Source organism: Marmota flaviventris, chromosome 6, assembly GCF_047511675.1.
Source record: "Marmota flaviventris isolate mMarFla1 chromosome 6, mMarFla1.hap1, whole genome shotgun sequence".
Lineage (NCBI taxonomy): Eukaryota > Metazoa > Chordata > Mammalia > Rodentia > Sciuridae > Marmota > Marmota flaviventris.
Genome location: NC_092503.1, coordinates 29,417,534 through 29,443,480, shown reverse-complemented (window position 1 = coordinate 29,443,480; position 25,947 = coordinate 29,417,534).

Sequence of the window (25,947 nt, the reverse complement as noted above, 5' to 3'; positions counted from 1 at the left end):
GAATAAAATTATGGCATTTGCAGGTAAATGGATGGAGTTGCAGATCAATCCCCAAAAATCAAAGGTCAAATGTTCTCTCTGATAAGTGGATGGTGGTCCATAATGGGTGGGGGGAGCATGGGAAAAATGGAGAAACTTTGTTGGGGCAAAGGGGAGGGAGTTGTGGGGAGGGGGTATAAGGGTAGGAAAGATGGTGGAATAAGATGGACATCCTTACCCTAGGTACATGTATGACTGCACATATGGTACAAAGCTACATTGTGTACCACCAGAGAAATGAAAAGTTGTGCTGCAATGTGTACAATGAATCAAAATGCATTCTGCTGTAATATATACCTAATTAAAATAAATAATAATAATTTTTTTCAAATTTGATTTTTTAAATAAATTTATTTATTAAAAAAAAAAACACAAAGCCTGACAACCCAAATTTCTATATCCAGCAAAACTATCCTTCAAAACTATATCCAGCAAAACTATTCTTCAAAAATAAAGAAAAAATTCAGACATTAGAAAATTTCATTTATCTATTTTGATACTAAAAATTGAAAACAGAGTTGTTTTACCACTTAGATATATACCCAGACTTTTTAATGTTTTATTTTGAGACAGGGTCTTGTTAAGTTGCTGAGGCCTTCCTTGATCTTGTGAATCTCCTGCCTCAGCCTTTCGTTACTAGGATTATAGGCATTTGCCATTGTGCCTGATCAGACATCATAAAATAAACAGTACAAAAAAATAATACTTAAGTAAAACCTTGAAACTGACATAAAAGAACAATCTACAGTAATTTGAAACCACTTGAAGAAATAAAAGCAGCAGTGAATAAAACTATGTACATAAATATTAAAGGCAGCATACATGAATTTTGGGATAACTCTTTTCTTCTATGATTTGATTTAAAAGATAATTGTACATGATGTGCAGTGCACTCACTTATAATCCCTCATACTCAGGAGGCTGAGGCAGGAGAATCCAGGTTTGAAGCCAGCCTGGACAATTTAGTAAGACTATCTCAAAATAAAAAATAAATGTAACTCAGTGGTAGAGGACTTGTTTAGCATGTGTGAGAGCCTGTGTTCAATCTCCATAACTGAAAAGAAAAACAAACAACAAAAAAAGACAACTGTGTAAATCATTCATTATATAATGTTCTGAAGTGTTTATAATCTTTAAAGATGAAATTTGTATAACAATAATAACAAATGGAAGATGAGTTATATTGGAGAAAAATTTTTGTACACTAAATCAAGTCATTTAAAAATAGATTGTTTTAAGTTTACATGCTAATAATAATCCTCAGGGCAACCATTAAGAAAATAACAGGCCTCGGGATGTAGCTCAATGGTAAAGCATTTACATAGCATACTCAAGGCCCTGGGTTAGATCCCTAGCAATGAAAAAAATAAAAACAAAATAAAACAAAACATAGTAAAAGAAACAACCAGGTAATTAGGTAATTTAAATGTTACACAAGAATATATCACTTTAGGGGCTGCAGTTGTAGCTCATTGTAGAGTGCTTGTCTCACATGTGTGAGGCACTGGATTTCATCCTCAGCATCAAATAAAAATAAAATAAATAAAAGTATTATGTTCACCTACAACAATCAAAAATTGAAAAAAGAATATATAATTTTAATACAAAAGCAAGTAATCATTAAATTTCACTCAATTTTCTGGCATAAGGCTGTGAACGTAAGCCACTAAGTTCCTATTAGATAAGGTAACCTTATAATTTACCATCCAAATCAAAGTAGTTTTGAGAGTGACTTTATTAATAATTTGGTTAAGTAAGGTGCAATGGTGCATACCTATTATCCTAACAACTCTGGGAACTGATATTAGAAAATTTCATTTATCTATTTTGGTACTAAAAATTGAAAACAGAGTTGTTTTACCACTGAGATATATACCCAGACTTTGTTGAGAGCCACAGCCGAAGGGGCCCCAGCAAACTTCCAGCTGCCGGCTGATGATTGGCTCACAGCGGCCCCAGCAACATCTAGCTGATTGGCTCCTCTGCGGTGATGCTCATTGGACTGTTTCCCTGCCCTTTCAGAACACAGAGCTGCTCATTGGGTGACTTTTTTGGCTCCGCCCACGTGACCCAGCCAATCGGCCTCAAGAGCAGGAGGATTGTGGGAGGTGGAGAGAAGCTTGCGGGGGAGAGAGAGGCTTGTGGAAAGCCGGTGGTGGCAGTTGAGGCTCTGAGGGATTTTCCTGAGAGGCTGTTTTGTTTGGCGTGTGTGGTTCTAAAAATAAAGTTAGTTTCTTTTGACAAGTGGCTCCTGATTGTGCCCAGCCAGACTGCGGCATTTGGTGGCTCGCACGGGGAGCGACTGAGGGTAAGTGAACTGCTCGCCCCTGAGGGCAGGGCGAGAGGATGGGTAGCCATTTTAAGATTCTTCTTTTGTTATTTTGTTTCACTTTTGTTTTAAGTTGCCTGTCCCTGGAGATGTGTAAGATGGAAGAAAAACCGCTCACATCTGAGGAACAGATAGGGAGAAAGGACGGATGGACATTTCAGGAGGCTATTATAATGATTTTGTGTTGCTCCAATTTTGTTTCACTCTGTTTCAGTTTTGTTAGGCGTTATCTTGTTGGGTTGTATTATAGTAGAAATACGGGATCAGAAATTAGTAAAAAACAAACTGAAAGAGTGTTAAGTAAATTGTTAGAGGAAGGAGGCATCTCAGTAAAATCAAGAACAATCAGGGCATACGTTGATACAATACAAAAATGTAGCCCATGGCTTTTTAAGGAGGAGTTGTTAAATATATCACAATGGAACCATCATGGTGAAGATTTAAAAAGAATAGAAAAGAAAAGCCCAGGGACTCTGCCAGTTGGCACATTGCCATTGTGGACGTTCATATCTTGTTTGCTTAGTCCAAAGCCTTCAGTTCAGACAATGGTAGAGGAAGGAGAAGACATATTGATTCAAGTAAAAGAGAAGGTCTCTCAAGTTAGTCAGACAGAGGAAAAGATTCAAGTAAAAGAGAAGGTCTCTCAAGTTAGTCAGACAGAGGAAAAAATTCAAGTAAAAGAGAAGGCCTCTCAAGCTAGTCAGACAGAGAAAGAAAGTGTAAAACAGAAAAAGCCATCAGGGGGAAAGTTACAACAGGAGACTGCTACTAACACCTTTCTATCACCAGAGGACGTAAGTGTCCAACTAACAAGGCCACCTCCATATGCTGGGAGGTCCCCAACCCCCGCAGTTGATAGTTGGGATCCTGAGACAAGATCTCAAATATTAACATGCCCTGTATTTGAGGCAGGAAGGCAGCGATTTTACCAAGTTTTAAATTTCAAAACAGTGAAGCAGCTAAAAGAGGCTGTAACAACCTATGGTCCTCAAGCACCCTTCACTGTAAGCATGGTCGAATCCATTAACAACTTGAACATGACGCCAGCAGATTGGGCTAATATGTGTAAAGCTGTGCTAAATGGAGGACAATACCTGTTATGGAAGGTTGCCAATGAGGAATTTTGCAAGGAGACGGCTAGGCGAAATGCAGCAGCTGGTTATCCTCAGAGAAATCTAGATATGTTGTTAGGAAAGGGACCTTATGAGGATCAGCAGCAACAAATTGCATATGATCCTGGCGTATACGCACAAATTGCTGCAGATGCAATTAAGGCATGGAAGACTTTACAAGGACATGGAGGTTTACAAGGTCAATTATCTAAGGTAATACAAGGAGCTAATGAACCTTATGCTGAATTTGTGGATAGGCTTATTCAAACAGCTACCAGAGTTTTTGGGAATACAGAACAAGCAATGCCATTACTAAAACACCTGGCTTATGAGCAAGCGAATCATTGGTGCAGAGATATCATTAGACCATGGAAACATGAAGATTTAAACACATATATTAAATTATGTAGAGACATTAATGAACAAGAGCAAGTCGTGGCAGCTGCAGTAAAACAGGCTTTAGATGCCAGAGACATTAATGAACAAGGGCAAATTGTGGCAGCTGCAGTAAAACAGGCTTTAGATGCCAGGCCAAGAACATGCTACAATTGTGAACAAACAGGACATTTTAAAAGGAATTGCCCCATTGGAGGAGGGTTTAACAAAACTAGGTATCAAAGGAGTAGAATACCAGGTATTTGCCCACGATGCCGTAGAGGGAGACATTGGGCTAATGAATGCCGTTCTCAAACCACCATAGAGGGTACTCCATTATCAAAAAACGAACAAGGACCAGGTGTTTATCCACGATATCGTGGAGAAAGGCATCGGGCTCCATTGCCAAAAAATGGACAGGGGGGCCCAATGCTCCGGGGCCCAAAACCACAAATATACGGAGCACTGGAGGAACCCAGCAATACCATCAGGGTAGTGCCCAGGACACATTGTCCATCAGATCCCTCATCAGACAAACCAGAGGGAGCGCAGGGTTGGACATCTGCGCCTCCGCCAGAGCAGTACTAACTCCAGAGATGGGAGTTCAAATCATTCCCACAGGGGTGAAAGGACCTCTTCCCAAAGGAACAGTAGGCTTATTATTGGGACGCAGCTCTTCTACTCTAAAAGGACTTATGATAAGTCCTGGGGTAATTGATCCCGATTATGAAGGTGAAATAAAAATTATAGCCAGTTCTCCAAAGGGTATATCAGTAATTTCACCAGGAGATAGAATAGCACAGTTACTAATAATACCCAGCCTACATGATAAATTTTCCAGTCGTACTGTAGAAAGAGGTTCCAAGGGATTAGGCTCCACAGGTGTAGATTGGGCTATGCTTTCTTTAAATTTAGATTCTCGCCCCATGCTAAAACTAAATATTCAAGGACATGAATTTAATGGGCTACTGGATACAGGTGCAGACCTTAGCATCATCTCTCGTCAAGAATGGCCAAAACATTGGCCATTACAACAAGCCACTCAAACGCTTCGAGGCCTAGGAGTGGCGACTAATCCCCATAGAAGTGCAATGGTATTAGATTGGAAGGATCCTGAAGGATGTGAAGGAACTATACAGCCATATGTATTGGATCATCTTCCCGGAAATTTATGGGGACGAGATGTCCTAGATCAATTAGGTTTGACATTAACAAATAACATCAACCAAAATGCACCCACTATTATGACTAGACAAGGTTTTAGGAAAGGAAAAAGATTAGAAAAACAAGAACAAGGTATAGCAGCACCAATACAAATAGATCAAGGAACAGACAGACATGGGTTGGATTTTCAGAAAGGGCCACTGAGGCAATAAAAATTACTTGGAAATCAGAAAGACCAGTATGGGTTCCTCAGTGGCCCCTGACTAAAGAAAAGATACAAGCAGCCCATGACCTGGTCAAACAACAATTAGCGGAAGGACATATACAACCTTCTGTATCTCCCCATAATACTCCCATTTTTGTCATCAAAAAGAAATCTGGTAAATGGAGATTATTGCAAGATTTAAGAGCCATTAATAATGAGATGGTTATTATGGGACCTGCTCAATCAGGGATTCCTCAATTGTCTGCTTTGCCAAAAACCTGGTATGTTTTAGTTATAGATATTAAAGATTGTTTTTTTTCAATTCCAATTCATCCTGAGGATAGTCCACGTTTTGCCTATCCCTGCACTGAATCATGAAGGTCCTGATCAGAGATATGAATGGAAAGTACTCCCTCAAGGGATGGCTAACAGCCCAACTATGTGTCAAATTTATGTTAACAAAGTAATCCAGCCACTTAGAAATCAAAATCCTGAACTACAAATATTTCACTATATGGATGATGTATTATTAGCACACAAAGATAAAAACACATTGCTAGAATGTTATGCCACACTTACAAACTTATTAAAAAATTATAATCTAGAGATAGCAATAGATAAAGTACAATTAAATTTTCCAATTAATTATTTAGGAGTTCTATTATCCTCAACTATGGTCCGTCCACCAAAAATTCAAATATGAGTAGATCAACTCAAATCACTTAATGACTTTCAAAAGTTATTAGGAGACATAAATTGGATAAGGCCTTATTTAGGTATACCAACAGGAGAGTTGGGACCTTTATTTGATATCCTAAAAGGTCCATCAGATCCAAATTCACCCCGAATGTTAACGCCTGAAGCAAGAAAGGCATTAAAAATCATTGAAACATATATGGAAAATATGCATTTGGATAGAATTGATATAAGTTGGCCTTTATTATTTATTGTACTACCAACAAAAAATATTCCTACAGGAGTATTTTGGCAAGAAGATCCATTATTATGGATACATTTATCTTATTCTCCTAACACTATTCTTACTAGGTATCCTGAGGCTGTAGGACAATTAATACTCAAAGGAATAAAAGCAGCAAAGGGAGTGTTTGGAATTTCTCCCAATAAAATTATTACTCCATATACTATGAATCAAATTGATGAGTTAGCTAATGAGTTAAATACTTGGGCAATAATCATGTGCAAATCTAATGTTTCATTTGATAACCACTTACCATCTAATCCTTTATTGTCTTTTTGGTCATTGCATCCTGTAATTTTTCCAAAAATGACAAGAAAAACCCCTATCATGAATGCTCCAAATATATTCACTGATGGGTCAAATAATGGTACAGCAGCAGTAGTTACCCCTGATCAAACTTTTACATTTTTAGTACCCAAACAATCAGCTCAAAAGGTAGAGCTTAATGCAGTTTTACAAGCTTTTGTGATGTTTAAAGATTCTGTATTTAATTTATTTTCTGATAGTCAGTATGTAGTTAATGCTATAGTATCTCTTGAAGATGCTGGTAGGATTTCCCCTTCTTCTACTGTTTTCTCTTTGCTTTCCACTATACAAAGTCTAATCTGGGACAGAAAAGATCCATTCTTTATAGGACATATCAGGGCACATACAGGATTGCCTGGAGCCCTTAGTTTGGGCAATGATTTAGCAGATAAAACTACACATGACATACATATTTTCTCTACACTAGAAGAAGCTATAAATTTTCATAAAAAGTTCCATGTCAATGCTAATACTTTACAAAAGCGTTTTAAAATAACTAAGGAACAAGCTAGACAAATAATAAAACAATGTCAAAATTGTGTGACCTTTTTACCACAAGTTAATCTTGGAGTCAATCCTAGAGGATTGATACCTAACCATATTTGGCAGATGGACGTCACACACTTGCCAGAATTTGGAAAATTAAAATATTTGCATGTTACAGTTGATACTTCTTCTGGATTTTTGATGGGCTCCCTTCATGCCGGAGAAAAAAACTAAAGATGTTATAGCTCATTGCTTACAAAATTTTGCCACTGTGGGTGTTCCAAAACAGTTAAAAACAGATAATGCCCCTGGTTATACTTCTACCTCTTTTAAACAATTTTGCTCAACATTTGGCATTACTCATATAACAGGAATCCCATACAATCCACAGGGACAAGGCATAGTTGAAAGAGCTCATCAAACTATTAAAATGTACTTATTAAAGCAAAAAGAAGGAATTGGGAAGGGGTATATATTCCCCAAAGATAAACTTAAAATAACCCTTTTTACTCTAAACTTTTTAAATTTGGATTCATCAGGACTTAGTGCTGCAGAAAGGCATATGTGTCCAAAAAATGTGCATAAGCCCAAGGTACTTTGGAAGGATATTCTAACAGGACAATGGAAAGGTCCTGACCCAGTAATTGTCTGGAGTCGGGGGTCTGTTTGTGTGTTTCCACAGGGAGAACAGCAGCTGATTTGGATTCCAGAGAGATTAACCAAGGTCCTGACCCAGTGATTGTCTGGAGTCGGGGGTCTGTTTATGTGTTTCCACAGGGAGAACAGCAGCCGATTTGGATTCCAGAAAGATTAACTAAAGCGATTTCTACAGACCAAAAAGAAGATGATTTGGCTCAAATCCATAACAACTGATATCCAAAACTCCAGTTTGGCTATTCTTACATCTGCAACAGAACCAGGATGCTTTTTTCAATATCTATTTTATTATTGCCCTTTGCCATATCATGAAGTTCTATTTTGTTTTTTGAGCTCATACAGACCTAGGTTAATGTTTTGCTGATCAGTTCTATTTTTTGACTATAGAGTTTTTAAACATTGCAATGGAGATATCACCTGTAAAAAGTTATAAGGCCTTTACTATAATGTTATGTGTTGTATGTATTATATTATGTGTGCACACTTGTGTTTTGTGTTATATGTTTGAATGTACGTATGTCCATATATCATATATGATGAGCGCTCATGATAAAATGGATCCAAATATTTTTTTTTCACGTGATTTATATGGTTTAATTTAAATTGGGTAAACAACTGTTGAGGATTGTTTTAATATGTAAACAAAAAAGAAGGTTAACAGATCTGTTTGTTTACTTTCACCTTTCCTTTTCATTATATTTAATAATTCTCTTAAAGACAATGTAAATTGTTAAGAAAATTGTTTTCTTTTAGTGCCTTCTGGAATGTTACATAATTTTTTCTTTAGCCATTATTGCCAGAATTCCTATCTTCATCCCAGTGCTGGTGAAGTCAAAGATAAAACCAATCTACAGCTTCTACAATAGCCATCACTGAACTGCTTGCAGAACTTGCCTGGACACATTGTGAGCTCACCTGTATGCATTGTGAACTATCTGTTGGTGCAGCGACTTGTGGTAGTGTTGGGGTATTTTTGCTGATGATGTCACCGGTGGTACAATTTTTCAAAGGAGCCCTCAATTGGCTTAATGTCATGGCATTTTGCATCTTCCTCTACTAGTGATGGTCTAAAATTTGGGGGCCAACAGAGGTGAGGCAAAGAACCTCACCCCCCCACTGGTGCAAAGGCCTATCCACAAGTATAGCTGTATGCTGGACCAGTAGTCAGTGACGGGTATGATCCAATTGCAGTGGTACCAACCTAAGACAGGAGGCTGACGCCTAGAGGTCAGTTCATCCGATGACGGGTAAGGACCATATGTTGAATTGGACTGCCTAACAGACACGGTCCCTAAGCCACATGCTTGTTGTTTAAACAGAGAGGGGGAGATTTTGATAGCCACAGCCGAAGGGGCCCCAGCAAACTTCCAGCTGCCGGCTGATGATTGGCTCACAGCGGCCCCAGCAACATCTAGCTGATTGGCTCCTCGGCCCCAGCAACATCTAGCTGATTGGCTCCTCTGCGGTGATGCTCATTGGACTGTTTCCCTGCCCTTTCAGACCACGGAGCTGCTCATTGGGGGACTTTTTTGGCTCCGCCCACGTGACCCAGCCAATCGGCCTCAAGAGCAGGAGGATTGTGGGAGGTGGAGAGAAGCTTGGGGGGGAGAGAGAGGCTTGTGGAAAGCCGGTGGTGGCAGTTGAGGCTCTGAGGGTTTTTCCTGAGAGGCTGTTTTGTTTGGCGTGTGTGGTTCTAAAAATAAAGTTAGTTTCTTTTGACAAGTGGCTCCTGATTGTGCCCAGCCAGACTGCGGCAAGACTTTTTAATGTTTTATTTTGAGACAGGGTCTTGTTAAGTTGCTGAGGCCTGCCTCGATCTTGTTTATCTCCTGCCTCAGCCTGACAACTGTACTGTGCCTCAAGATTTTCTTTTTTTAATTTAAAATGAACAGGGCTGGAGATATAAGTCAGTGGAACATTGCTCCTGAGTTTGATCCCCAGTGCAATAATAACAGTAATAAAAATAATAATTTGGTCAAGACAAAAGGCACAGATTGAAACTGTCCCTAGCTAACTCAGATGTAAGGTTGCCATATTTTTAAGAAAAAAGTTTAGGTATTTGGATAATCATCTTATTTTCATTGTACCAAACACAGTTTGGCTTTTATATCTGAATACTAAGATCTAGGACTACTTAAGCACTATGTTTAGCATTCTGATATAATCTAATAATGAAAAATTACTTGCAATGATTTAAATCTGGCCTCTTCTGTGTAAATATTTTGTTTGGGATTTTTCTGGATCACTTTGAAGAGAATTATTATGCAGTTTTCATTATAGAGATCTCTCAAAATTTTATTTATTAAATATATGCTATAGTTTGGATATTGAATGTTTATCCCTCAAAGGCCCACGTTAAAGGTTCTTTCCTCAGGAAGGCATTATTGGGAGGTAATGGAAACTTTAAGACCAGAGTCTAGTGGAAGGTCTTTAGGTCATTGGGGATGTGCCCTCAAATGGGATTGTGGAAACACAATCCTCACCTCAATGTCTGTTTCCACCCTGAGATGAGAGTCTTTGATCCATTCTGTGGTGTCTCAACACAGGCCCAAAACAATGAGCCAATCAATTATGAATTGAAATCTCCAAACTGGAAGCCAAAATAAACCTTTTCTCTATATAAGTTAATTATCCTAGGTATTTTGTTATAGCAACAGAAACCTGATTATCACAATTTATCTCCAGGTATTTTGTGGTTTTTATCCCATTATAATCTATTTGATTTTGACTTGTTTAATGCCAGTGTAAAGACATAAAATTAGATAGGTGTGGAGGCACAGGCTTATTCCCAGCTTCACATAAGGCTGAGGCAGGAGGATTACAAGTTCAAGGCAAGCCTGGATCAAAATAAAATGAAATGAGCACTGGGAGTGTGCAACTCAGTGATAGAGCACTTGCATAGCATTTGTGAGGCTCTGAATCTAACCCCTAGCACCACACATGCACACACCAAAAAGGACATAAAATTGATTTTTGTACATTCACCTTATATCCTACAATCTTGTAAATTGTTTATTAATTCCAGGAGTTTTTTTTTTAATAGAATTCCTTTTACTCTGTCAGGTAAGGCTAAAATTATTAAGTATTAAAACTTGCCATTAGTAGGGATATAAGGAAACTGTATTTGGAAATGAAAATTAGTAACAAATTTTTGGAAAGTATTTTGAAAGCATCTATTAAAATTTTAGGACTAGGATGTGGCTCAGTGTTAGAGTGCTTGCCTAGTATGCACAAGGTCTCCTGTTCAATCCCCAGAACTGAAAAAAAAATCATATATATACACACACACATATATATAATATATTATCTCTTTTTATGTCTACATACTTATTTACTTATTTATTGGTGATAATGGGAATTGAACCTAGGGCTTTGTACGTGCTGAGCACACATTCTACCACAAAGCTAGGCTCATACAACCTAAATATATATATAAATATATATAAATATATATATATATATATATATATATATATATATATATATATATATATAAACTCAGTAGTCTCACTGCTGGGAAACTATTTAATTGCCAGCATAGGACATATATGCAAAGATGTTGATTTCAGCCCTAATCTGTAATGGTGGAAACCCAGAAATGAAGTGGATGATCACTAGTAGATGATTAGTAGTAGGAAATTATACCTGCTACAGATGTGTGGTTAAGTGGTGGTATGTTATCCTTTGTTTAAAGTGACTTGGATAGATTTCTCTGACTAATATGAAAATCCCATTTCATAAAGGACTGTATAGTATATTAATAATATGTAATTTCCCAGAACTGATTATATAGTTGCTGAAAACTAAAAAAGTGAAAGAGCTACTACTTTTTAGTGGAACACTTTGTCTGGTGATGAGAAGTCCACAGTCATCAAGACAAAGAGGTACCCACACTCTACATAGTCCATTTGTTCCTCTGAATTTGTGTAATGGGCATGCTGCTATAGCCACTTAACTGTTTTTTTATAACTTATTCAAAAGATTCCACTCAAACTCAGCAATATGTTTATTTAATCTCTACTCACTTAAAAATTATAATGTCTATTTCTCCTCCATAATTATTTTCTTCATAAGAAAAACAAATACACAAGTCAGGTGCTGGGGTGTATGCCTGTTATCCCAGCTACTTGGGAGGTTGAGACAGGAAGATCACAAATTTCAGCAATTTAGCAAGATCATGTCTCAAAATTTAAAAAATAAAATAAAATAAAAGGTTTGGTGGTCTGGGGATGTACCTCAATGATAGAGCATTTACCTAACAGGTGCATAGCCCCTAGTTTTAATCCCCAACACCAAATAAATACATAAATAAATAGGCTTAGGATGTAGCACAGAAGTAAAGTACTGACAGAGGTGGAAAGATTGATAAGATTTTCATGATTTTTCTCTTTCTCTTTCTCTCTCTTTTTCTCTTTTTCTACTGATAATCAAACCCAGGGATTCTTGCATGCTAGACAAATACTCTGAGGTACGTCATCAGCCCCAATTATGATTTTTGCATGTCTCCTTGTACCATTCTTTTTATGTATACTTTTAGTATTGGATTTAACCTATATATTCACTGTGTCATTGTATTTATTAGTCAGTTTTTTGACACTATGACAAAATACTTGAGAAAATCAACTTAAGAGAGGAAAGATTTATTTTGGCTCACAGTCTCAGAGGTGTCATCCAAAGTTGGATAGCTCCATTGCTGAGGACTTGTACTGAGACAGATCTTTATGGTATGAGGGTTTTGGTAGAACAAGCTGTTGCTACCCTTGCAGCAACCAGAAGGCAGAGAGGACAAGGAAGGGGTCAGGAAAAGAAATGCCCTCAGAACATGCCCCAGTGACCCACTTCCTCCAACTAGGCAGCAGCTCCTACAGTTTCTACTGCCTTCCAACAATGCCATCAAATTATGGAACAATGGATTGATCCACTGATGCGGTCAGAACCCTCATGATCCAAGCATTTCCCAAATCCCTACCTCTGAACCTTGTAGCACTGGGAACCAAGCTTTTGGCACATGAGTGTTTGGTGGTCATTCCAGATGCAAACCATAACACTGTATATTGTACTAAACATTCTTCTTGTTGCTATGAACTATAGATTTTCTTTACCCATAGGATAAAAGCACAAATACTTTTATCTTAGAAGTAAAAGTTATAAAGTAAAGGGGTATTCTGGTCAGATCTTCTGCAAGGTCACCAACAGTATATCATTGTTATCTTGACATAGGAGAAGAGTGATTTATAGCAAGTTCTTGGAACAATTACTATCTGGAGGACAGCGCAGAGAGACAAAATGCAAAGACATAAAGAAACTAAAAAAAGGCAGTTTTGCAAAGTCATTAACTGCAGAGAATAAGGCTTATGCTCTTATGAAGAACAATTTAAAACTTCAGGTAAAGAGGAGAGCCAGAACAGGAACAACGTTTTCAATGAGGGCTACAAGCTGGTATTGTAGGTTTGGAAATAAACACACTACAAACATGGGGGAAGAACCTGGCTATTTCCTTTTCTACTTTAAAAAAGTCTATAATTATAGTGAAAAAACTTTTTGTTTATTTGTTTAACCTAATAGGCTTTTGCCTGAAGTGTCCTTATTGTGCTATGGTGTCCTGAATTTCTACAGTTGAATTCAGTTCTCAGAAATATTTTCTTACATTTTCCCCACCTTTTGCCATGAACTGAAAAGTGCATACAGGAATAAACTGCAAATTAGACTAAGTGAATTCTTCAAAGGTAAGTAATTTCTGCTTCAGCAATCCCAGACTACAAGGTATTCTTATAAGTGCTCAAAATATTTAGAAATATCTATTCAATTAATACACAAGGCAACCCTTCATTGTAATCATCCAAGATATTAGCTTGATTCCTATTATGAAGGATATCCACAATAAAAATTTTGAGTGCTTTCATAAATTTGATTAGCATAACCAGCTCATTTTGATAAGTATGATAGCTTAAAAGTGAATATTTCCTTAAATAGGTTATAGATTTTATTTAAAATTGCTCATTCCTTCATCTATTCAGAAGAAAAATCCCAAATAAATATTTCCTGAAAATCAACATACTTTGTGTATGATGTAATAGCTGTGAAAACAATCTAACTAGAAGTAATATTCATGGTATGAGCTATATATAGGAAGCCATAATTCAGTGAAGAATGGCAAAGATGTTAAATAAGTAATATGTAAGTAAATAGTCTGAAATTCAACCCTGGCTCTACCCAACTTATTGAGAAGAAAATTATACCTCCTGCATATTTAAATCAGGTTGACTTACATGTAACTTTTTCTAAAAGTTAAACTTATTGGAAAATATTTCACCCACAAAATCCCAAAAATGACCTTCGGGTAAAAGTAATGCCAAATGGAAAGTCTCAGATGCAAAAAGGAAGGATGAGCAAAGATTTCTGTAAATACACAGGTGGATCTGAATAAAAATTGACTATTTAAAGGAATTAGATAAACTCTGTTAAACTAAAAAAAGATAAACCATTGACAATGGCTGCATATAATTTGAGAGAATTAGATCTGAAGCAGCCTAGTATATGTTTTTTTTTAATTTGGAAAGAGGATAGAAATATCGACTACCCTTAGACTATTGTAACTATCCATGTTAAAATAACCAGGGTAACTCCTAAAAGAATGGAAAATATAATCTTTAATTTAATATAAGGTAAAATTTAAAAACAACAAAGTTTTTGAAAAAGAGAAGGCAAATCCTAAGAAAAGACAAGAATCTATGTGCTTGACTTTGGGCTGTCAAAACAAAGACTATCCAGAATAAATAAGAGGTAAAGGATGCTAAGTATAACAACTCTTTTTTTTAAATTTTTTTATTTTTCATACCTGGGATTGAACTCAGGGGCACTAAATCACTGAGCCTCATCCCCAACCCTAATCTGTATTTTATTTAGAGTCAGGGTCTTACTCAGTTGCTTAGCACTTCACCCTTGCTGAGACTGGCTTTGAACTCGAGATCCTCCAGTCTCAGCCTCCAGAGCTGCTGGGATTACAGGTGTGCACCACTGTGCCCAGCACAACAACTCATTTTTAAAAGCAGCACATTGGTATGTGTCCTTGACTCAAACTGGAACTCCCCAAATAGAAAAGTCTTCCCCCTGATAGACAAGTCTGGCTTTAAAATTGCTCATAATTTAAGTAAAAATTGAATCAAATTGCCCTTGAACCTTAGCTCCTAGAGGAATTCTTTTTTGGTGCATGGTTAATGTATAAAAGTAAATACACCTGTCTATAGTCAACTATTGGAAAAATAGCAACAATATCAATTATTTCAATGTCTTAAATACTTGAAAACTTAAGCTCTTGGCTTAGGCCTAAGGGACCCAATTCAGAAGATCTACTTTACCTTTCCTTGGGGATAGGAGGGAAGATGGACATCCCCAGCCCATCTTTTTCTGGGGTTATCCATGGCTGTGGACAGACAGACAAATATGTTGCCACGGGTTGACTTTAAGGATGAACTGATTAAGTTGAGGCTTTAAAGCATTTCTGCACTACAAGCATATCATATGATGACAAATTCAACTGCTTTCACTTTGCTTTCATGCAAGGTAGTTCTGTCATGTGTTTCCTATTTTTGTTGATGTAATAATTTCCTCCAGAATGACAGGCTTCTGCATTTATGATGAACTTGGTAAATTCTCTGTACTTCATGTTTCTATATTACACAGCTTGTGTCCGTTACCACTGTTGCGGTTATACATTCTGTATTTAAAAGTCTCAAAGACAATCATAGTAAGTTATTAACAGAGGCTCTGTTTAAATATTCCATCTACAGGAACATAGCAAAGGTGACTCTCCTTGACTATCCCAGGCTCTCAGAAATCCTGTCAGGGTTACCAAGAGAGGGGTTGATTTGGTGGTGTTCTGGTTTCCCATCCCCATTTATTTATTTATTTTTTCCTTTATCTCTTTTTTTTTATTGTTGGTTGTTCAAAACATTACATAGTTCTTGATATATCATCTTTCACACTTTGCTTCAAGTGGGTTATGAACTCCCATTTTTAGCCCATATACAGATTGCAGAATCACATCAATTACACATCCATTGATTTACATATTGCCATACTAGTGACTGTCGTGTTCTGCTACCTTTCCTATCCTCTACTATCCCCCCTCCCCTCCCCTCCCCTCTTCTCTCTCTACCCCCTCTACTGACCTTCATTTCTCCCCCTTGTATTATTTTTCCCTTTCCCCTCATTTCCTCTTGTATGTTCTTTTGTATAACCCTGAGGGTCTCCTTCCATTTCCATGCAATTTCCCTTTTCTCTCCCTTTCCCTCCCACCTCTCATCTCTGTTTAATGTTAATCTTCTTCTCATGCTCTTCGTCCCTACCCCATCCCCATTTAAAGGAAAACTTGCACAGTGTCCAGAGCCCTTGATGTCCTACAAATGAAGAGAGGAGATGTCCTCAAATTCCTTGTAGTTGTAACCCACTTGGGTGACACCACACTTGATTTCCAGATGGAACAGTACACCTGCCAAAGGAAAGGTGCTGGCAATGACGTCATAAATCTGAAGAGGACTTGGAGGCAGATTCTGCTGGCAACGGGTGCCATTGTAGCCACTGATGGCAGGTCACACCAGGATTCCTACTCTGACTGCAGGACTGTGCTCAGGTTTGCTGCTGCCACGGGAGCCACTGCCATTGCTGGTGGTTTCACTCCTGGAGTCTTCACTGACCAGATCCAGGCAGCCCTTGGGAAAAACGTGTCTTCTGGTTGTCACTGACCCCAGGGCTGACCACTGGCCTCTCACACGGATGCCTGCCTATCAGTCCTCTGTGCAGCACAGATCCTTCTCTGCTCCAGGTGGATATTGCTATCCCAAGCAACAACAGGGTTATACTCAGTGGGTTTGATGTGGGGGATGCTGCCCAGGATGTGTAGATAACTTTCTCTGTGAGCACCTCTGAGAGGTCATGCCTGAGACCAACAGTTTAAAAGGAGGAAGGGTTTATTTTGGCTCGTGTTTTTGGCAGTTTCAATCCATGGTCATTTGGCCCTGTTGTTTGGGGCCTGCAGTAGCCTGGCACCTCATGGCAGTCAAGAAGTAAAGAAGATACAGGAAGTGGCCAGGATGCAACATCCCCTTCAAGGGAATACTCCCAATGACCTAACTTCCTTTCACTAGGTTCTAAATCCTGCAGTTTACACCATCTCCCAATAGTGCCACAGACTTGGGACCAAGCCTTTAACACAGGCTTTTGAGGGATATTCAATATCCAAACTATAGAAAATTATGAAGACTTTGGTTTCTATGGGTTGGCATGGTGATAGGAATTAAGAGATAGAACTTTCTAATCCCTCTGTGAAACTCAATGAAAAAGAAAGATCTGGGAATGCAGAGGGCTAAGCAATGAGGGCAGTGGTGGCCGATTTCATACAGCTTGACCACATGGTGCAGATGGTTGAGGACAACCATCCTCTGCCCCTTCCCAACTGAAAAATCCTAAAACCCTGTAGCTCTAGTGTGAGTTTGGGGCCTTCTTGCCTGAGGCTGCTGGGTCTCCCACAACAGGTCCCACTTGGTCTGTCACAGAAGCTGTCATCAAATCACACTGTCCTGCCTCCCTTTCCATACCCTCCTTCACCCTCCCCAATGAAGCCCCTTTAGTAAACTTTAGGGTAATGTTTCAATGTTTTAAGCAAAATGCATTGACAAGCTACATACAATTGCATTCAGAACCTAAGTTCTGCTACTTTAAACATGATAGTGTGGTTCTGTTTTTTTTTTTTTTTTTCTTGTTGAAATACATGGCATAGAGAAAAGATGGAACTTTGAGTCATAGTACACACAAGAACAAACAACCAGACACAAGGGTAGACAGAGGCTGGCAGTTTCTGGACTGCTAAAGTAGAATAACTTTTTTTCCCTTAACTTGGCAAACCACAGCTACTTGTGTGGTTGGTGTGTAGCTGAAGGCCTCAGCTCTCCTATCACATGATCTCACACAGAGTTGGAGTTCTTCCAGTGAGCAGGTGTTAACGGTCCCTGAAAACCAGCCTTTAAAAGAGATCATAGGGGGTCAAAAAGATATCTCCAGCTGGCATCCCAGAGTGACATGCTTTTGAAATCGAAAGAAACCCATGTTTTCCAGGAAATTACTATCAGAGTTCAGCAGAGATTCCAATACACAAGCATAATACAGTCTCCTATGTACCTTTATTAAGGTTCTACTGTGTGCCAGGACAGTGCACTTTCATGGTTTTGTTCATTTAAATCCTGTTCTTCCTTCAAATCTTAGGCAACTTCGAAACACTTTTCCTTTCTTCCCTGGGTCAAACCCTACATTGACACATTCCTGTCATACCATCTCTCCTTCACAACTCTTAGCCAGGGCTGAATTTCACATTATTTATGTAAAAAATATCTGTCTTCCCCACCAAGCTGTAAATACCAGGAGGGCAAGGGACCTTGTCTTGTCTCCATTAGATCTGTAGAGCCTGGAAAGGGAGTCAGACGTTTGTTAACAAACGCAGGTCTTCATGTTTTCTGAAATCTTAACGTGCAGAAATAGATCAGCTGACCTGACTTAGAGCTGAGGTCAAATGAGTAAATATTAATTAAGGAATAAAGTGTGTATTTCGACTTTTGGGAAATGTAAATTACCCACATCGATTGTGAACTAGTGAATCAGCACTCCAAAAGTAAATAAATACAACACCCTCATTTGTATAGTTTGCAAAATTCCATAGTGTAAATACTCCCACCTCATCCAACCACAGAGTCACTGAGGCTGACTTAGGAGGAAATGGACACAATCAACTCTCACAAGCCAGTCTGAACCAGCAGGAGCTCACCACTGCCTCATGCCCACAGATTTTCTTAAATGTTGCCTGGCTATAATGCATAACTGTAGGCACAAGAGCAGCCTGCAACACCTTTTTCCTGTGGTAACATGTCATTAGAGACCCCATGAAATAAAGTCTTAAACAAATGATTTACCAGGAAAAGCTAACATCATTAAAAAAGGAATGCCAATTTTATTAAATCTGCAAGGGATTGAAATTATAGTGAGAATTCTGTTTGATGGAATATAAATTCACTTTTGAACTCTGGACAAAAACAACCTGGGAAAATGGGTTTTTGTTTTAAAATCAATCAATCTCTCTCTCTCTCTCTCTCTCTCTCTCTCTCTCTCTCTCTCTAATTCTGGGGATTGAATCCAGGGGAACTTTACCACTGAGCTACACCCCAACCCCTTTTATAGTTTTTATTTGGGGACAGGGTCTCAAAAGTTGCTGAGGCTGTCCTTAAACTTGTGATCCTCCTGCCTCAGCCTCCCCAGAGGCTAGGATTACAGGTGTATGTCACCATGCCTGGGCTTCTTTTAGAGTCTTATTGATGAGTTAAATAAGATTTACTCTATATTGTCTGGGCCTCAGTATTAGCAAAAATATCAGTTTAATATGTAGCCACAAAAATCACAAAATGAAGACTTGAAGGACCCCAAGTGGAATTTTTTTTCTCCCCAGTACAGGGGAACCAACCAAGACATCAAACGTGCTAGGCAGGTGCTCTACCACTGACCTACACCCCTAGCACTTAAGTAAAAAAAAAAAAAAATTTGCCTTGTTTCTCTTCTTGAAATTCTGAAATTCTACTATATGAGGTGCTATTCTTTGATTTTTTTTTTAACTTTTTGGGCTTCAAAGTCCCTACAAAAGTGAGAAGTCTCCAAGTATAATTGCCATTTTAATTCATTATTACACAACACTTCTACTATAATTGAGAATAAAAATTATCAGAAATAGTATTCATGGGCCTAAACAAATAAGAGCAAGAGTTCTGGCCAGGGAATTAGAAATTTGCATGAATAAGTTATCTGTTTCATATTATTTTATTTAGGCCAAATCTAGCAAGCTACTTCTCCTTAGGTTTTCACAATGCCTAAAGTTTTATTTTGGAGTCATGTGTTTATGCTAACATCAATGGAGTATTTAATATTTATTGATAAAAAACCTATAGGGACTAGAGATTTAGACACAAAAGATGGTTTGCTTTACTCACAGCTTTCTCAAAAATGTAACTGAAAAATAACATTACTGATGTTTTGCTAAAGCAAAGTACCAAAACTCAGTTATCAAAATGATTATTTTCTGAAAAGCAGTTGCCTGAGGAGGCTCTGTGGTATTTCTAACAGGGTGTTTAGAGCCTTCAGCATTCTCTGTGCTGAGGGATCTTTGATATTTGAGGAGATTCAATATTACTGGTGACAGCCAACCTCACACGCAGCCAACTCTGAACAGCGTGGGTGCATGTGAACCTGAGGGCTGGCTGCTGGAAAAGACAAGGCCAAGCTCCCAGGACAGGGATATGTGCCTCCTGGACGCACTCTGAGGAGTAAATCCAGTGTGCTGACACGCATCAAAGCCTCTAGTGCCGTTTTGGCATGAACAGTTACTAAAAAAGCCTTCCTTGAATTCTCTATAAACCTAAATATATGAAACAAGACCTCTGTAAAAGATCTTAAGGTTGAGAACATATCATATAATAGGCATGAGACTGAAGCAACAAATGGGGCAGATGTGACAAGAGAGTCTTTGATGTCAATAGAAAAGCAAACTGGAAAATATTCATTCATCCTTCAGAACCTCAAATCCACCCACACTGGAAATTATCACTAACGTACTCTTGCCCAGGAATAACACATACTCTGACTTGTGAAGATTGACTTGTTCTTTTATTCTTATAATAGAAAGAGGTCAAGGGGCAAAGAGAGGACAACTTACAGTTCTATGAAAATCGGGCTGCAATACCTGACTACATTAACTGGGCAAAAAAATGAACTAATTCAGACACTAGCACAGTTGGAAAATATCTTGTTCTGATTTTAAATCACCTAGAAAATTATTATCCTCTAATATGTTTCATCCCTATCAGGAGAGCCACCTGGATTTGAAATATCTCATCACCATTCTGAGGGATTGCACCATCTCCACTTCACTTAGTTGTATGATGTGGCTTGCAATAAAATCTGCATTTATCTCAGTAATCAAATGTAACATTATGGGAGAACCTCCTGTACTTTTCTAAATATTAGTATCTTTCTGATCAACAATGGTAATAATTACTGCAAAATACAGGATAAATATCCACCGGTGGAAATCTGGAGATGTAACTGTAGGGAATTTATAGTGGGGAGGTCTTAGGGCAGTCCCCTTTGCAGTGAGTCCAGGGAGACTGTCAACATGGTTGAGCTCTACAGTGTGGCCAATATGGAAGTCAGTGATAGGGATAGGCCTAGAGAAGAAACTAGCAGCAGTTCCCTCAAGGGATTCAACTCAGTTTATTATATATTTAGAGGCCTGAAGCCAAAGTCCTTAGTTTCTGACTCAGGTTGATAAGAGAAAAAGAGAGAGATGGGTAGAGGCCCCGTGCTTCAAGAAAGTTACCTCTATGTCTTGAACAGTGCCCCACGGGTAGATAGTCCCTGTTTTCTTTTAAATAAACTTTTTGGGATGCCTTTTATTTATATGTGATTAGGGAAAGTTTTCTTTTCCTCATCTGAATCTTTTATTGTGATCCCAATGCTATGGAGTAGTCTTCAGTTGTTTTGATGTAATAAATGGTTACTGAAAAAACAAATGTAACATGATTGCATCTACTTTGTGATAACTTCCTTTTTTGAGTTCCATAAAATATTGGTCATTGCTTTGAAAGAAAATAAGAAGACTTTTTGCTTTCCCAATGGGGTAAAAAACTAACCACCTCCCTAGATGTCCTAAACCCTGGAACCTGAGAATATGTTAGTTTACATGGGAAAAGAGATTTTGCAGATGTGATCAAAGTTAAGGATGTTAAGATGAAGAGAATGGTCTGTATTATCTAGCTGACCTCAGCCTAATCACATGAGTCCTTAAAAGCAGAGAACATTTCCCAACTAAGATCACAATCAAAGAGAGATACCTATACAACAGAAGAGTCAGGCAGGTATGACTGGAGGGGCCAACTCACTGTTTCTGGCTTTGAAGACAGAGGTAGGGGCCATGAGTCAGGCAATATGAGCAGATCCTAGAAATTGGAGATGGCAAGGAAACAGATTCTCCCCTAGGAGTTCTAGAAGGATCACAGTCCTACCAACATCTAAATTTTGATTAGTGAAACCTTCTGACCTATAAAACTAAGAGTAAATGTGTGTTGTTTTAAGTCATGAAATTTGTGTAAATTTGTTATGGAAGCAATGGAAAACAAATGTAACTAGTATCAAGTGTATTCCCCCATGACTTTGTTTATATGTAGTGCGTGTGTATGTTACTGAGGACTGAACCCAGGGCCTCATACACTCATACACACATACAAGTGCTCTATTGCCGAGTTACCTTGCATGCCTTTCATACACATGCTTACCTTTTCTTTCAATACCAAATAAGAACATACTCTTTTAAAGACATCTCATAGCAATTAAACTCAACACATGTAGTATCTATGGTGCATGTAATCCAGTTGAATTAACAATAAAACAAACAGCTTATGATCAATTCATATATGCTCAGGCAATGATAACTGCATTATATCTGCCATCTCACTGACATAGGATTACACAATGCACTCCAATTTCAGAAATGTAAAGTGTGAACAAATAGACTCTATGAAAAATGGAAGATACGGACTGGCTTCCTAGTGGAGCACCCAAGCACTTCCTACAACTATGCTCACTGGCTATGTGTGCCTGGGCCTTCAAAACCATGGTCTCATTAAGTTGCAGGGCTGGCCTTGAGCTTGCATTCCTCCTGTGTCAGCCTCCTGAGTCATTGGGACTACAGACATGTACCACTGCACCTGGCTTCAAGAATCAGCTTCTCTACAAAACCCTTATAAACCATGCAGTACTTGACATTCTCCTCTGGCACAGTGTGCCACATGTCTGATGAATTTCTGAATTTTCTGACCCATCTCTGAATCATATTAGATAGCCCCTGGTAATGATCCTGAAAATCTTCCAAGGCTTTGAATTATCTCTCAACTCTGTGGTGTTCACCCCAGTATTGGCAATTCCCTGATGCATTTCACTTGATCTGAAATAACCTCCCCTTCCATGTAAACTGTCCAAGTCCTACTCATCTTTCAAAGGTCAACTCAAGATTTCTACCTCACCCAAGAAATTAACAACCACTCCAGCTCATGTTGTATGCCCTGTCAGAATTTCTTTTTAATATTTTTTAGGTGTTGATGGATCTTTATTTTATTCATTTATTGATATGCGGTGCTTAGAATGGAGCCCAGTGTCTCACACATGTGAGGCAAGCAATCTACCACCGAGCCACAACTCCAGCCCCCCCACTGTCAGAATTTTTAATGTGAACAATTGTATTTGTTCTGTACTATATCTGTATTTATCTAGTCTTTGTGTATAATTAATGGTTTTTCTTCCAACAAAATTTCAAGTTCTTTAAAATAAGATCTTTATTATACATGCTGTGTAGCCTTGGGCAAATCAATCTCAAAGAGCTTTAATTTCCTCATTTGTAAAATGGAGGAAAATGTAGGAGAAGGGATCAATTAAAGTGCCTTGCACATAGTAAATTCTCATTAAATGTTCATTATTTATATAATTCTAGTTTATGAGCTTCTATCCCATCCATCCCTTGCCACTCTATCCATATATATACATAAAGGCTACTCGTTACATTAATTATTTCAACCCTAAACTAGTACAGTTCTGATCTTTGAGATGGTTTGTTGCTCACCACAATGACCACAACTAATGATATATTATCCAGTTGACAGACACTCCCACCAGCTGGTGCCTTGTTAGTGAGATACTGAAGGAAAACATTGTCATTGTTTGATTTCCAGCTTTGTATTTTCCACATACAATAGCACCTGCCTCCTTAAGGGTTTTGAGAGGTTCAGATGAGATAAATCATGTGAAAGTGTTTTATATGATTATAAAATATTAATATATGCATGGCTATTACTCCAATGTCTTCATTTACAACTTCATTTTAATTCAGTTGCTTTCCAAAACAAAATAAAAGAGGGTACAACCCATTATCTAAGGTCATTCGTTTAATCATTCATTCCTTTTGTTGATAAATATTTACTGATCCCCTATTACTGGTAGAATAACTATGCTAGTCACAAGGGGAGATACAAAGACTTCAATACATGTCCCCTCAAAAGCTTTCATATTATCCTTTTTTCCTTCTCACCTCTCACATTAAGCCATCCTGTTTACCAACTGAGCATTTTATGTCTGAATGTGAGACAGGATGGGGTGGGGAAAGAAGCTGAGTAGGTGACACTACAGGACTCATGTGTATGATCAGCCCTGTTGTGCCATGTGAACCACAAGGACTGTATTTATAGTGTAGTCAATCTTCTAGAGATGAAAAGTCTCAGCCCCAGAAAGCAATGCCAAATTATGAAAAATACGGAGGCAGAAGAAAGCCACCAAAGGGTATTCTTAAAAAAAAAAAAAAGTATAGCTCTGACCACATATGACTCATAGTAAAATGGTCCTTGGTGATTCACTGCTACCTATTTTTCTTTAAGCATGATAATTATCTTTACTACTTAAATTAAGCTTTTTTTTATTTCCAAAAACAATTTTTTAAAATGCTTGAGGCTTTGTTTGATTTTTATTCCATTGTTTAATGTAAATAAGATTAAATACTTTGAGTCTTTCAAGTATGACATGAGAATTGGTTACCTTTTTGTAATACAGGATGTCTTCTGATTTTCCATTCTAGGTCACTTTTTGAAAGAATAAAAAGATTTTGTAAAGTTCATGCTAGCTATCATACAGAATTTTTAAAGATATATTATGACAATGCTATTTCAATATATTTCAAACACTGAGCTCCTAAAGATAAGCAAAGGAAGAAAGAGGCAGGAGGGTAAAATCTTTGAGATATTTTCACTGCCTTTATTTAACAAGTGTTAACCAATTTCAAAACTAGTATGAATTTCACAGTAAATAAGTTTTGACATGTGCATGATTATGCTTATATTTTAAATGAAAATGACCTGGCCTTGGACTGAGAATCTCCTGAACTACTAAACCACTTAAGCTAATCTCACTATTACATTTGTTCTTAAATGAGTCAATTCATCTGATAGGTAATGGATGAAACTGAACTCTCCATTAAATAATTGAGTGTATGTTCTAAATTCCTGATAATTTCTGAATACGGAAATAACATACTCTAAAAATGAGCAAAAGCATGTCCTCCAAACACCAGATGGGACTGAGCATGTTTCTTGCTCTCTTTTGTAATTCTATGCATCAGCATGGTACTTGGCACATAAAGTTTTCTATTCTTTTTGAATTACAATGCAATTCAAAAGTTTGTACCTGCCAAACTTGCAGAAATTTGTGATTGTACATGTGCATTTTAAGTGGGGAGAGAACTATGTCAAGAATTTTATTATTTAATTAATTGACATTGTTTAACCAAATGACTGACTTCTGGTGTTTGTGTGTATGTGTGTTTAACCACTCTTTCATTTATGAAATAGGGATCTGTTCTTTATAAATAACTAATTTTCTTTGTACCTATCAACATAGAAAAGGATACTTAATCAGAACATTGTACGATGTAATAAACTCATTAAAAAGCTAATGATTGAGTATATAAAGTGCTAAAATAATCCCAGCAGCTTGGGATGCTGCAGCAGGAGGATGTTGAATTCAAAAAGCCAGCCTCAGCAACTTGGTGAGACTCTAAGCAATCTAATAAGACCCTGCCTCTAAATAAAATATATTTTTAAAAAGGGCTAGGGATGTGGCTCCATGGTTAAGTGCAGTTGGGTTCCATCCCCAGAAACACTGCCTCCCCCTGCCAAAAAAGCACTAAAATGATAATTAGTCATAATTTTGTAAAATTTTAGAAAATATCCCTTCACATTGTCTATGTATCTGGAAGCTTTGTTCATTTGTGTTTTGCAGGGCTGTGGATCATAATGCAGGGCCTTGTACCTGCCAGGCACACACTACCACTGGATCTCAAACTCAGAACACTATCATGTTGTAAGAGTTCATTTCAGATTTTAGACTAATTATTATTTCAATTCTTTTGGTTTTTTATTCAATCTTTATTAAAGAACTCTTGTGAGAAAACAGTTGAGTAATCTACTATTAATGAGAAATATTCATTTCAGGGGCTGAGGTTGTGGCTCAGCAGTAGAGTGCTCGCCTAGCACATGTGAGGTGTTGGGTTTGATGCTCAGCACCACATAAAAATGAAATAAAGATATTATGTCCACCTACAACTTAAATAAATATATTTTTTTAAAAATGTTCATTTTAATATAAAATGTTGTCAAGGGGGCTG